The following is a 12,961-nucleotide window of genomic DNA, read 5'->3' on the forward strand; positions in this document are numbered from 1 at the left end:
AGAAAAAATGAAAAAAGAAAAAAACAACCATCTCCATCATCCTTTCCAATTGTACAACATAGAGTCCTTAAGACATGACCACAATTTTTCCACAGGACCCCATCTCTTTCAGTACTCTGAATGGACAGTGCTAATTGAACAAGTGATTATTAAGTATTTGGCATTACTCCTACTACACTGTGTGAAAGTCCCATGTCTTGTTTACTGCGTACTATTCAGAGCCTGATTTAAACAATGAATTATTCATTTGCTGGTGGGTTTTCCTACAGTGCTCACCACAACGACATCTGAATGCATTGCTAACATTAAAGGATTCATTTTTGCATCATCTTTGTGAGATGAAGTCAATGACATAATTGTATGCATTTTGCAGAAGGGGGAGCACGACACAGAGATATTAAAGCATCTGCTAAATCCAAGCGTGCAAACAGAGATTTGTAAGGCTAAGTTTCATCAAAATACTTACATTTGTCACATCATTCAAGACAGCTTCAGTAGGTCTCAAAGCAGGCCCCTAGAAAATAAGGAACACAATCATGATCCCCTGAAAACATTCCGTTTTTAAACTACATTGCACATAATATGTGATGAGACAAAGATATTCATAGTGTAAGGAAAGTGAACAAGCAGATATATGGCACAGCTATAAAGAAAGGTAAACAGCAAAAACTCTACTACATCAAACAGAGGCACTGAAGCATGATAAGGATTCATGCCACACTGCTTTCAGAGAATGCTACATTTGCAATCTTCACCACTAGTACACAGCTAAGACTGCTTGGTTTATGTTTCTGTCATCTTCCCCAGCTAGATGAGCTGCTGTGGCAAAACGAAGAATAAGGAACACCACCACCTGCTCATTTCAAACCTTGATCCAAAGAGGTAAAATCTCAGAAGCTTCAAAGAGGCAAAAAGCAAGTGACAATAAATGTCTGAAGGAAACCATGCTCCAGGGATCGACCTCACCATAGAGCCAGGAGCATGCCGAGATAGCATACCATTGGAGATTAAAAAGGCTTGGGACTGTGTAGGTTTAAGCAACAGGGGCTACCTTTAATCTTTCCTTGTTAGATGTAATGTGCTCAAATGCATATAACCTCATTAAAAAATAAATAAAAAATAAAAAGCCTACATGCCAAAACTACGTATACAGTTTTATTTATACAATTTCTATTATGACAACTTCTTCCACAATTTGACCCTTTCCTGTCATGTAAAAACTGACAAAATTGTGCATTCAGACTGCATGGCATCTAATTCAGTCTGCCAATAAATTGATGTCTTAACACAGGATATACCTTTCTTGACTACAAGCAAAAACAGTTCCAAACTGTGTTAAACTTTCCTAAGGAGCAGGCATGGAGAAAGAACTGCTCTGATGGAAAAAATCCTTTCAGGATTACTGTACTATGAAAATAGAAGGTTTTCTGCTTCAATTCCAATATTCACAATATTTCCATGAGAAACACAGCTGGATATAGCCTTACCACATGCAGGTCAGCACACATGTTATGTTCAGCAGCTGTAACCGAACTGGCTGCTCCTTATAGTCAAACACTGATCTATTTTTTGGCAGTGACCCAGAATATGTTCCCAGTTCTGCAACAGGGCTCTTACAGACCGTGAACATGTTATTGGGAGATCTGTTCTTCAATGCCTTCAAAAATCTGACTCTTGTTGCTGCAACCCGATTCGAATTGATAGAGCGAGGAAAAACAGGTCGGTCCCATACTCAGACTTGTACAGCCTTTCATTCATTAATACCAGCTTTTCCTCGCTGCTTTCTAGGAAGCCTGCAAAAGCCACTCTGAATTCATTAATACTCTTACATTGCTTGCAAACCCAGATGCTCGTCTGGTGCTTGCAAGACTCCCCACATAGTCTGGAAAATGGGGTTCATCACTAACAGCAGTAGTACAACAAAGCTCATGGCTATCCCCCATCCACAAGGTGTTACCATACCAGACTACGCTGACTTACACTGGCTCCCTGCTTGATTCCTTACAACCTCTTCTTCCTACACATGAAAAACATCTCCAGCCAGACCTTGGTTCAGGTCATGCCATCCATACATCCACTGGTACTGTCAGCTACAAGACAAACACTCCAGGCAGTTTCAAGAGCCTTTCTCAGACAGCCACAAAAAGAGTTTCCTGACTTTTATTTTTATCCTTTGCTTGACTTGGATGCTTCTATTTCTAACAGTCAATGGATTTAAAGAGGCTGGGTTTGAAATGCTGACCACTGATGAGCTTACAGGCCAGCTGTCAAGGTCATACCGCTGCCACACCTGCATGGAAGAGAGACACCTTCATAAGCTTTTCTGCTTGGGATTTTGCCTCATGTCTGAATCACAATTCACATCACTCATAGTAGCTGTGTCTTCACATATAATTGTCTACCCTGTTTCTTCTCTCACATATTACACTAAGCCAAAAGACACTTTGGCTTTACTAGATTTAAAACAAAATAAAAATAAAAATTTGCTTGGGGAAACGAACTTATATCAAAAATTCAACTCAGCCTTTATTTAATAGAACATACCACTGCAACATTTTTGCAAGTTTTAGGCTTGTTAGCAGACCTTGGGGATATTTCAAACACTACTGGCTTTCTATATTTGTTTCAGAAGTGGAATAATGTTGTCAAGCATTACCTGTGAGTAAACTAAGGAAGAAACCCAAACCTGAGGATTTCGCCCCAGTCTCCCTTCAGAAGAACAGTAAAGCAGCAAAAATAAGTCAGGGCAGTTATGAGAAGACTTAAAATTTCCAAGACAAAGCCTACACTTATACTTGAGAGAGAAGAGGAAGGTGAAGGAATTTTAACTGGGGCAAAAGAAAGCGCAGACAAAAAGCACATTAGCAAATACTAGTTCTGCTGTGGTGTGTGAAATACCAACTGATTTAGTACATTCAGTCATAAAATTTGCAGCACAGGCATTTGATAGCTATAAGTCATGTAAAAAATATTTCATATTTTTGCTAAAATTCTGCATTTGCTATCACCTTGTATCAACCTACATCAGAACATTTGTACATAAGAGAAGACTGCTTAAAATTCAAATAATTGGTATGCTAATTCAGTTTTGTAAATAGTGAAGACAACTTCGTTGTTCTACTATGTATTTTCATTCAGCTTTTAAAAATCACTTCCTAGTATACTCTTATCTTGACAATAGTGTTTTTCCCATTAAAAACATATATATATTCCCTACAATATATGTCTGCTCTTTAGACTATACTTTATTTTTTACCATCATATTATGCAATTCAACATGTTTTTAGTGGGACAATTAGAAAATATGGGAACAAGAAAGGATATTTTCTTTACATCTACTTCATTTGAAAATGCATATTTGGAAAAAAAATAGAATATTTATTTTCTACTTATATATTTCAACTGATCCATAAGAAAACAATTTCTCCACTGGGTCATTAAATGAAAAAAAATGTCATAGACAGTTAAAAATATTATATATCTTGATTTTTATAAACCATTTGAAAAACTCTTACTTAATATTATACAAATACATATATTTATTTGTTACTAAATTTTAATGCAGTAAATCTGAAACTGAATTTTATAATGGAATGTAAGCTAAGGTCCCATGGCTATTAGAGATTTAGAGAAATGAGGAAACTTTACTCTTCTCCTTCCAGCTGCTAACATATCACTCTAATGGCTCCCTCAGGCTGAGTTCAGGGACAACATCAACACCCTACAGAAGGAGCTGCAAAATTTGACACCCTCTTTTCTAGCCTATTTCCCTCAGGCCAAACTTGCAGAACTTTCACATGGAAGAAGGGCAAAAGAGAATAAAAAGAAGATTTCTAGTAGTGTGTCTGCCCTACACAGCAAGTAAAATTGTAAGTAAAACTAGTTGTTGTACCTCCCTGTCCCATCATAAGATGCAAGACTGTGGCCCTGCTGTGCAGACCCCTGCAGTAAGTACAACTTGGTTATTGGGAATGTGCACTAACACTGCTAATCCACTAACATTTAAATGAGGCCAACAAAACTGGACCAAGACTGGTCTGAAAATTATGTATTTTTAAAAATACATTTATGCGTATTTTTTTTTTATCTCATGTCTCCCAAAGCTTCACTACGAAATTCTATCCTATTGCAAACATTAGTTTTTCTAAAATTGGAAGTGCTCAAAAGAAACCTTATCTGTAAAAAAGAAACAAGAAGATTCTACAGAAATATTCACCAGGAACAAATATCACAGGTATCGCCCACTCTCTAGAGACTCCAGTCCTAGACTGAAGCTGTATGGAGTGTTTCTGCAGAACACTTGCTTCATATTTAAATTTTAAAAGTGATCGGTTAAAAAGAAGCTGGAAATGTGCCAAGTTCTCTATTCAAAGCACCTTGAAGCAAACAGCATTGCTGTCTATATTTGGAAACCATAAAAAAAAATAAATAAAATGTAAAACTAAAACCATATACATACAAAATATACGTTCAGGCTTCATTGTTTTCAAAGGAAACAAATACAGATAAACTACAAGGATAACATATGGTTTGGATACCAATGTGGTTTGCATCTGTTACTGGTTAATTAGTTCAAACTTAACCCACAGTGGAGTTTCAGAGACACAGAGATACAAGTTAAATAAATAAGCCACGTTTTACAATACTGAGAGCAGCCACAGACCTAAAAGTCACAAAATCCAACCAACAGGTCTTTCAGCTTTGCTGGAGCACTTCTCAGCAGATAAGGCATGAACAACACAATCAGGGGAGCTAAATCTTCTCAACAGTCTGCTGTCGTATCAAGTAGGTCACCTGGACATGGAGACTCCCTTCTGTTACCATGAAAACACATTCGATGGCAACTTGCTGAGCTAACCGGTGCAGCTGAGGCCAGTCAGCAAGCAGCAGGCAAGACTAACTCAGACGTTCTTGAACTAGCCTTTGTTTACTCCCGGTCAGTCAAAACGAGTTTCATGCTGTCCTGCATACAACTTTTAAAAGTAGCAAGCACAATTCTTCCTGAAGTATTCTCCCCTCTTTTCAAAGTTTAAAGAAAAAAAAAAACTTAAAAAAAAATCAAAATAAAAACCTGTCTACTAGATCATCACCGTGAAGGTGAAAACAATAAAAAGTAGACTTTCAAATTCTGTCCTAACTTTGTCCATTTCTCTTTATGTTACCTAAATTACAACCACACTAATGCATACTCAGTAAAGGACTTGCTTGCTACCTAGACACAGCATCAGCCTGTGTTAAGGATTGTTGTAAGGCCATAACTTCACATCTTCATAGCTTTATCTTCCATTTTCAGTATACATAAAATAACCTATAAAATAGCAGTAAGACAGAATCAAAATAATGTATCATTATGATTATCTGTAATGAAAGCAATTCCTTAAGTCTTATTCACGTGTACATCTATTTTAAAAAGAAAAGGGAAAGCTGATTATAAAAGATATTTCACAATAATAGCCAGTTATTTTTAAATGATCTCAGGGCTCTTTAGAGATGCTAATTTTGAAACTTGCTATATAACCTTAAGAAAATCTTCTATCAGATTGTCAGTGCAGGCATTGTATTTATTGCTGCTGAAAAAAAGAAACAGATGGGAAAATGCGCAAGTTTCCAATACTTACAGCAGCATTCTGGAAAGCTGACTATAGAACACTTCACTTTATTGATCTCCTTTTGTTACTATACAACATTTATGTTCCTTTCAGAAATGTATCAGGGACTAACTGTAGATTGTTTCAGAAAAAAAATAAAATAAAAAAGAGTCAGTCAAGAAACTACTCCCAGTTTTTCCATAGCCCCAATATGCAACTTTCAGAAAGACATTTTTGTTCTGGTTCTTATTTTACTTGCTTTTACTTTCTTTTTATTTTTCTCTTTAAAAAAAATAAAGATTTAGATTAGCAGTTCTTATTGTCATCAACACTCCCCCTTATTAAGGAGGAAGCTACTTTCCTCCCACAATTTTCCCTTGTGAACTCCCCCAGCTGAGTTATGAAATCCCTTTAAAGTAGTTGATCATTTAAATGAGACATAAAGGAGACCAGAAAAAAAAATCAACTTCTTCCCTGAAAAACTTTCACTTAGTTTATTTCAAGTATAAAATCCAATGATCACAAGTTCAGAATATTTCTACAACCCAATCCTCCTGGTACACAGACAAATGATATTTCTTTGTTAAATAGGAAAAATCCTTATGGACTCATCAGATCTTGACGGTTTTGCAGGACTCCAGCAAGATTTTGCAACAACAGCACAGTACTTTAAAACTGGGCCTTTTAGTCAACATTTATGAATGCAAGTTGATGTGAAGTCATCTTTATACTACACTGAAGTGATACCCTCTGAGTCCTGAGAAGTGTCTCATGAGGCCAGATAATTCTAAGTAATCTCCAAGAGACCTCCGAGTATACCTGGATCACCTACAAAAATGAGAGATCTGAGTACAGGTGACATAAGGATATCGAGCTGCATCTCAGACAAGAAGAAGCATTGCCCACCCCTGATTTACAGTAAATGAGCACCTTTCTTCATTGTGTTCACAGATTTTGAAGGTTCAACAGCGTTAGCGAGTCACAGGCACAACAGACAAATTAACTGGGGGGAGTGTGGAGGGGTGGGGAAGGAGGGAGAGGGTTGGGAATAAGCTACAGATGTGCCTAGTGAATTACAACAGCTAGATATGCAGACTGATGAGCTATAAGAGAGGAACACAAACAAAGTCTGAAGTCACAGCAGCCAGGCAGGTGTACCTTTAAACCTCTTAATGCCACTTACCTTCGTTACTACTTGAGTCGAAAGCAAGCAAGATGTTTGTCCCACAGTATTCTAAGTCTACTCTGATCACAAAGAAATAATCTAATACATCACCTATACAACTAAGTTATTTTCTCTATTTTCCTTGCTCCCTTCCTCCAAGCAAATCAAACTGTATAGTCCTGATAATATACATTCTATTTCACTATAAGGCCACAGATATCTATACAGATGTAAGCTTCAAAGAAAAATGGTAAGGGGGATACTAGAAATAAAGGATTTGCTAAAAGAGCAAAACAAAAAATCAGTATCTCAGCATCTTTTTTTTTTTGGAGAATATTGTTCATAACAAAAAACACAGTGACAGTCCAGGTAGTGGAAAGCTCCTCCTTACTGTTCTTTGCAGCTTTGGTACCTGTAGCAAGGTTAAAGAACTAGGCTAGCAAGCAATTTCTGCTCTCCTTGCACTTATAAACAGTCTACTGACTCAGGATAAGGGTGATGCAGTAGCAAAATAGTTTCCTTTCCACACTGAAAGTAAAAAAAAAAAAAAAAAAAACACCAAATATTCAAGAGCATATTGTAAGCATACTAACAATGAAATGAATAAAATAATATTCCTGATCACTAGTACTGGTGAAGATTCCTATCTTCATCCCAAAACGGTACATTTCTGCCAAAATCCTTCTGAATCTGGTTAACTTGCCGAAGTACCCTTAATATGCTTCCATACAGTAGCATAGGAAATGAATTGTATTTGGTCTGCATGGAAGTCTTTAAAATATGCACATATTTATCAGTCTTATCCTATATGCATAATTCTACCTTTACAATTTCTGGAAAACACTGATAAATACTGCTTAGAAGACAAGAAATGTACAAAGAAAGAAAAGAAATGAATTTACATGGGAATTTACTGCATCTGCAGGCCATACAAATGAACCCAATTTTTCCCACAATTAAATCTATGGTGTTATCAAGACAATCAGTTTATTTTAAGACTGTCAACCCAATATATAAATTTCCTTTTGTGCTTGAAATGCCTTTATCAGATAAGATAGCTTTTGTTTAAACTGCTATTTTCAGCCTTTGCTTTGGGGGTTTTGAATATACACAGTGAAGTAACTTGAGATTTCCTACCCTGTTTTAAAATGTGTTTCTTCTGTCTGTTTGTATTTTGTAATTTCCTGTCAAATAACCTCACCATAATTAACTTTCCTTGCTCCAACCTACTACTATTTCTTTTTTTTTCTTTTTTTTTCTTTTTTTTTTTTCTTTTTTTTTTTTTTTTAAAGCCGTTCCCACTTCCTGGGGATGGTAATAAAACACTGATTACATTCGGCTGTTATCTGCCTTTTCTTCCCCTCCTTCCCCCCTCTCACACTCCCTTTGTCAAAGCCAGCACTCAGGTTTCAGCTCCTCATGGACTGAGAAAGGCACATCATGGAGAGAGGAAGCAAATCAGACTGCAGGAATCCAGATTCATTAGAGTTTATTGGGTCAATCAGCGGCTGGACCAGAGCCAGACAATTAGGTTGTGCTGCCCCTGAAGCCTGGATGCATCGCGCTCCTTCCAGAGCTGGGTGATTTCCATCTGCAGCAGACACCCTAACACCAGCACATGTCAGCACTGGGCCCTGCTGTCTGGGGGTAGGAAGAGGGGAAGGAAAGTGGTAGCACGCTTTTGCTTCAAATCACTTTAACTCTAGAACAAGTTGATTTGGCTGATTTCTTTTTCATTAAGTGTGAAGCAGCTCACTTTTGCAAATGAATTTTCTCATTGCTCTTTGCTAATTCTTACCAAAAAAATCAAGTATGCTAATGTGTATTATCTAGCAGTATGCTAATACACAGCCTGCAGAACACTTACCTTTATTCATCTGTAATTTCTGAATATTTTCCATTTGTCTTCAGCTGGACACTTTTCACTAAAAGTTCACATTTCCCTAAAGTTCAGTCTCTGCTTACCCCTGTCTTCTCACTCTGTCCCCTTTTCTGCTGTATGCAAGATCAAATCCCTACCTTTTTCAACAATTGCTCTATTTTCCTCCTTTCCGTATCTATAAGCTCATTGCAAGCATAGCCTGAAGCTAATGCACTCACTTCCTCTCTTCCAACTCTGCCCAGGATCACATCTGCCGTTTCCCCTTGGGTGAACCTGTCCTCCCTAGGGTCATTAATGATTTCTTCCTCAGCAAATACCAAGGAGATCCCTCAATCTTCCTCCAGAATGGCCCTTCTGGTTCTTCTGATATTGCTGATCATCCCTGCTCTGAAGTCCCATCCTCAATGAGCTTTCAAATTGGTCTTTATTTTTCTTGTCAGTGACTGTTCTTTGCTCTGGTTGCCCCACGGTATCAATGGGCACTTCTGAACCTGGCAGGCTCTGCCCCTGGCATGCTTCTTCTCAGTGAGGTACATCTACTCTGGCCAGCGGCCTTGTATCAGATCAAACAATTCATGAGATCACATCGTCAGACAACTCTTCTTCTTCTAAGACATTTCCTTTGCACTCTTACACATCTCATTTTTTTCCCAGATTTTCAAGTTTTACACTTTGTCACCAACATAAATTATCTTGTTCTCATACCAAACACCTTCCCTACAAAACTTCCTCCTCTCCTTACCACTGATGCCAACATTGGGATTTCAATGCTTACACAACAGAAGATTCAAGATCACTTGTGATATTTCCTTCTCTCCTGAGTACGACATCCATCTGCTCCCTTTCAACCCCTTTCTTCTAATCTCAGCAGCTTAAATCTCTCACTCAGTGCTTTATCATAACCAGTCTGACAACATTCTCCCCTTGAGTGTCCCAAAAATACCACTGCCTTATATCAGGTCATAAAATGTACAACTGCTGAATTAATCTTCCCTTCTCTGCTCAATCAGAAAACACCTAACTGAACCCTGCAAATAATCTCCTAATATGGCACCACAAATAAAGTTCTTTTTACACCCCCTTCTTAACTTTTCTCCAAGTTTTATGTACTTTGACCCTTCCCAAATTGACATAGCAATCTTCAAGAATCCACAACACCAAGCAGTGTGACAACACAGAACTACAGATAGCTGATAGTTGTAGATAACTGATACAATCAAGTGTAAATCATACAGCCTAGAGGTAGGCAGACAACAGGTGTTGAAGGATTTGTGAAAAATGCTTCCTGTCATACCTTCCGTTTTCAAGAGAGCAGTTATAAAGGCTGGTTACCTATTTCTACACAATTCAGGAACACTAAGACAAGCTTTTCTTCTGCCACATTCAGATTTTTGTCCTGTTATACCACATGAGGGTTTGTTTTTGGGGGGGCTGGTTTGTCTGTGGGGGTGGTATTTTTTACACTGAGGCCACATCTAAATTATGCTTGATCCCTGAACAAGCAGCACGATTACACAGTAGCCCTCTTGCTGTTTGGAATTTATTTACGTGGTTGATGTGTGTCCTTTTCCTGTGTGTCTAAACATTACTTGCAATTTTTCATTTAGCCTGAATGCTGGCAAGTCTAATTTTCACACTTTCCTGATAACTTCTTACACTTCTTTGGGACAAAAAAATACAGACTGTTTGGGTACTTGCAAAAACTCCAAATTTTTGCACTGTTCAAGTCCCTGGACTCTCCAGTGCAGCCCACATGCCTTGCTTGCAGTTTGACAGACTCTAGTTCGCTATATTTCAAAGACAACTTTTAATTAAGGACATCCTTTTAATCTTCCCTTCATTCTAATTAAATCAACTCCTGATCATTTGGTCTGAAGCTATTTCTCATGACTAGCTCTTCTATGACCTCATCATTAGTTGCTAAAACCAAACCAGATATTCTATTCAGGATGTCCTTTCTTGTTGGAGTGTTTTTGTGTTCTTTTCTTTTTCTTTTTTTTTAATGATCTTTCATGTTGTTCACACATACAGCCTACTACCTTCTATTTCTGTTCTTCCTGAACACAGCAACTCATTCAGTACTACTTTTCCAGCAAGACTATTGTTTTGCTATGTGTCTGTTGTCCTCTACAATATTTGTTTTCACAGGTATTCTGGATTCCTCCATCCTATTAACCTGGTATTTAAGCCAAACCCTTTCCTTTTTTCTAACTGACCACAACTGCCTTGTTGGGCTAGGCACAAACCTTTTATTAACTGTCCTGTTGATCTGATTAACATCCCTATCACTTCTATCACTTTCTTTTTTCCTTGCTGTTTTTCCATTAATCCATTATTGTATCTTCTGCCTTTTCTATTTCCTGCACACTCAGGAGAGGGCATGAATATTGTATGAGCATCTTCAGATCTTTTCCTATCATTTCTTAACATATTTAGCTGCTGTAACAGACTCAGTATCAAAGACTACTAACCCACTACTAACCCACAGAGTGATGTAGACCATCCCTTAAGAAATAGCCTCTTTTCTTGAATGGATCCCAGTACAAACATAGCCCAAGCTTTTCTTCCACCTGTTATGGGAGGAACCTACATGCCTTTTTTAGGAACAGGATGAATTCTGATCTCCAGACTCCAAACTTCCTGCAGAAATCATGGCAAATATGGAACTGGGAAGAGATCTTCATATCCTGATGTTTTTTTTTCCTGTTTGGTTGTTTATTTATTTATTTATTTTTCCAAAGAAAGAGCAAAACCACAGAAAACACAGATATGCTGCTTAGAAATCAAAGAATCCTAAAAATGTAGCAAGCAAGTGAAGGAGGTGGGTGCTAGGGGCTTATGAAGAGCTGAGTCAGCCTCCAAAAACTGTATGAACTACAGGTAGAACAGAGGTAGACTATTCAGTCATTTTAAAGTAAAGTTGATTTTTGTTTAAGGCAATAAAAAGTAAAGGGAATTCTAGCAGAAAAAGGGTAAATTTAATGGTGATGTTTGGAGTATCTTTTGTAGGAGCAATCTAAAGCGACATTAACAGGACAAAGAGCACATATCAAAGCCTGAAAAAAGTAACTTGGCAGACAGAGAGGCATAAGGTGATGAAAGACTGAGCAAGAGTTTTAGTGGTGCACACAAACAAGAAATGTCATTTCTTCAGAAGTCTACAAGAATCTGAAAACATCAGATACCTTTTGTGAGAGAAACTAAAAGAAAAGCCAAACTGAAGGTGGTACGTCACAGACTGGAATTCTGTCCAGTAAGTGTAGAAAAATGGTGAGACCAATACCTGGAAACGTCAGAGATTTTGCTCTAACAAGGGATTCAAGTACAAACATATCTGAGCCATCAAAATAGAAAGTTTGACTGTGACCTCATAAAATAAGTGGTAAGTGTAATGAGTGTACCTTACCTAGTGGTAAGGTACAAAGAATAAAGGGAAACTTGCAGAATAGAAGAATATCCTGCAAAAGATACATATGGTAACAGAAAGAAACCAAAAAAGTGTCTGTCACAAAAGTGCAGGGAGAATATGCCTGTTTTACAAATTAAAATAGTAGGCATGGTAACTGCTGTAGATGACTAACATTATCGGTGGCCCTTAATGACTGCATTGAACCTTCAAGTAACGATTTAGATGATTTTTTTTTTCCAGTTAAACCTGCTTTGTATGACATAACATCCCCTGACATCCTATATAACAGACCAACTGACCATTTAAAACCTTCTTGGAGACTCACTTTCTGCCATGCAACAATACAACAGAGCTTACTGACTGGACTATGAAATGTATAGACTTTGCTTTTACTCCTTCATCCCAATACCTGGGCACATTTGTCAAACTGAGTTTTCTGTAGTGAGGAAAATCCTTCACAGCATGTTGAAAGTGGCTAGTACCGAACTGCTAAATATTTCTTATACTTAACCACTGGCAACAGATTGTGTACTAGCAGTTAGTATGATGTTCACCAACAGAATAAAAACAGAGAAGGGTTCAGCACTTGCACTCTAAAGAAGCAGAAAGCGTTGCAGCAGAGACAACAGCACAGTGCCTAACTCAGCTTGAAAAAGGACTATATAATTTTACTCTTTTTCTAACGTAGGATCGCCCTGTATTTTCAAGTAGAGTAAGACTAAGAGGTCTAAGTAACTTTAAAAAAAAATGCTGTAGATTATTTCAAATTACCTGCTGTCATTCAGTATCTTGGATAATAGAAATCCATAGTCTCTTGGTTTCCAGCACACTTCCTTGCAGATTTTGGAGTATTTGCCTACACTTGCTATGATTTCCTTTTTATTTGCTTGAAGAAAAAATTATTCTCTTACTTTGGC

General features: G+C 37.5%; 1 protein-coding gene across 12 annotated transcripts in view; it reads right to left on the minus strand.

Moving 5' to 3' along the window:
- The window catches only part of LOC106038303 (uncharacterized), a 289,082-nt gene that overhangs the window by 128,856 nt on the left and 147,265 nt on the right, over positions 1-12,961 (minus strand). For all 12 annotated transcript variants that reach the window (XR_010829283.1, XR_010829282.1, XR_010829280.1 and 9 more), the window contains one exon: positions 467-514. The gene's annotated coding sequence lies outside the window, so the exon portion shown is untranslated. The remainder of the gene's footprint in view (positions 1-466; positions 515-12,961) is intronic.

Source organism: Anser cygnoides, chromosome 2 (genome assembly GCF_040182565.1).
Source record: "Anser cygnoides isolate HZ-2024a breed goose chromosome 2, Taihu_goose_T2T_genome, whole genome shotgun sequence".
In the NCBI taxonomy this organism is placed as follows: Eukaryota; Metazoa; Chordata; class Aves; order Anseriformes; family Anatidae; genus Anser; species Anser cygnoides.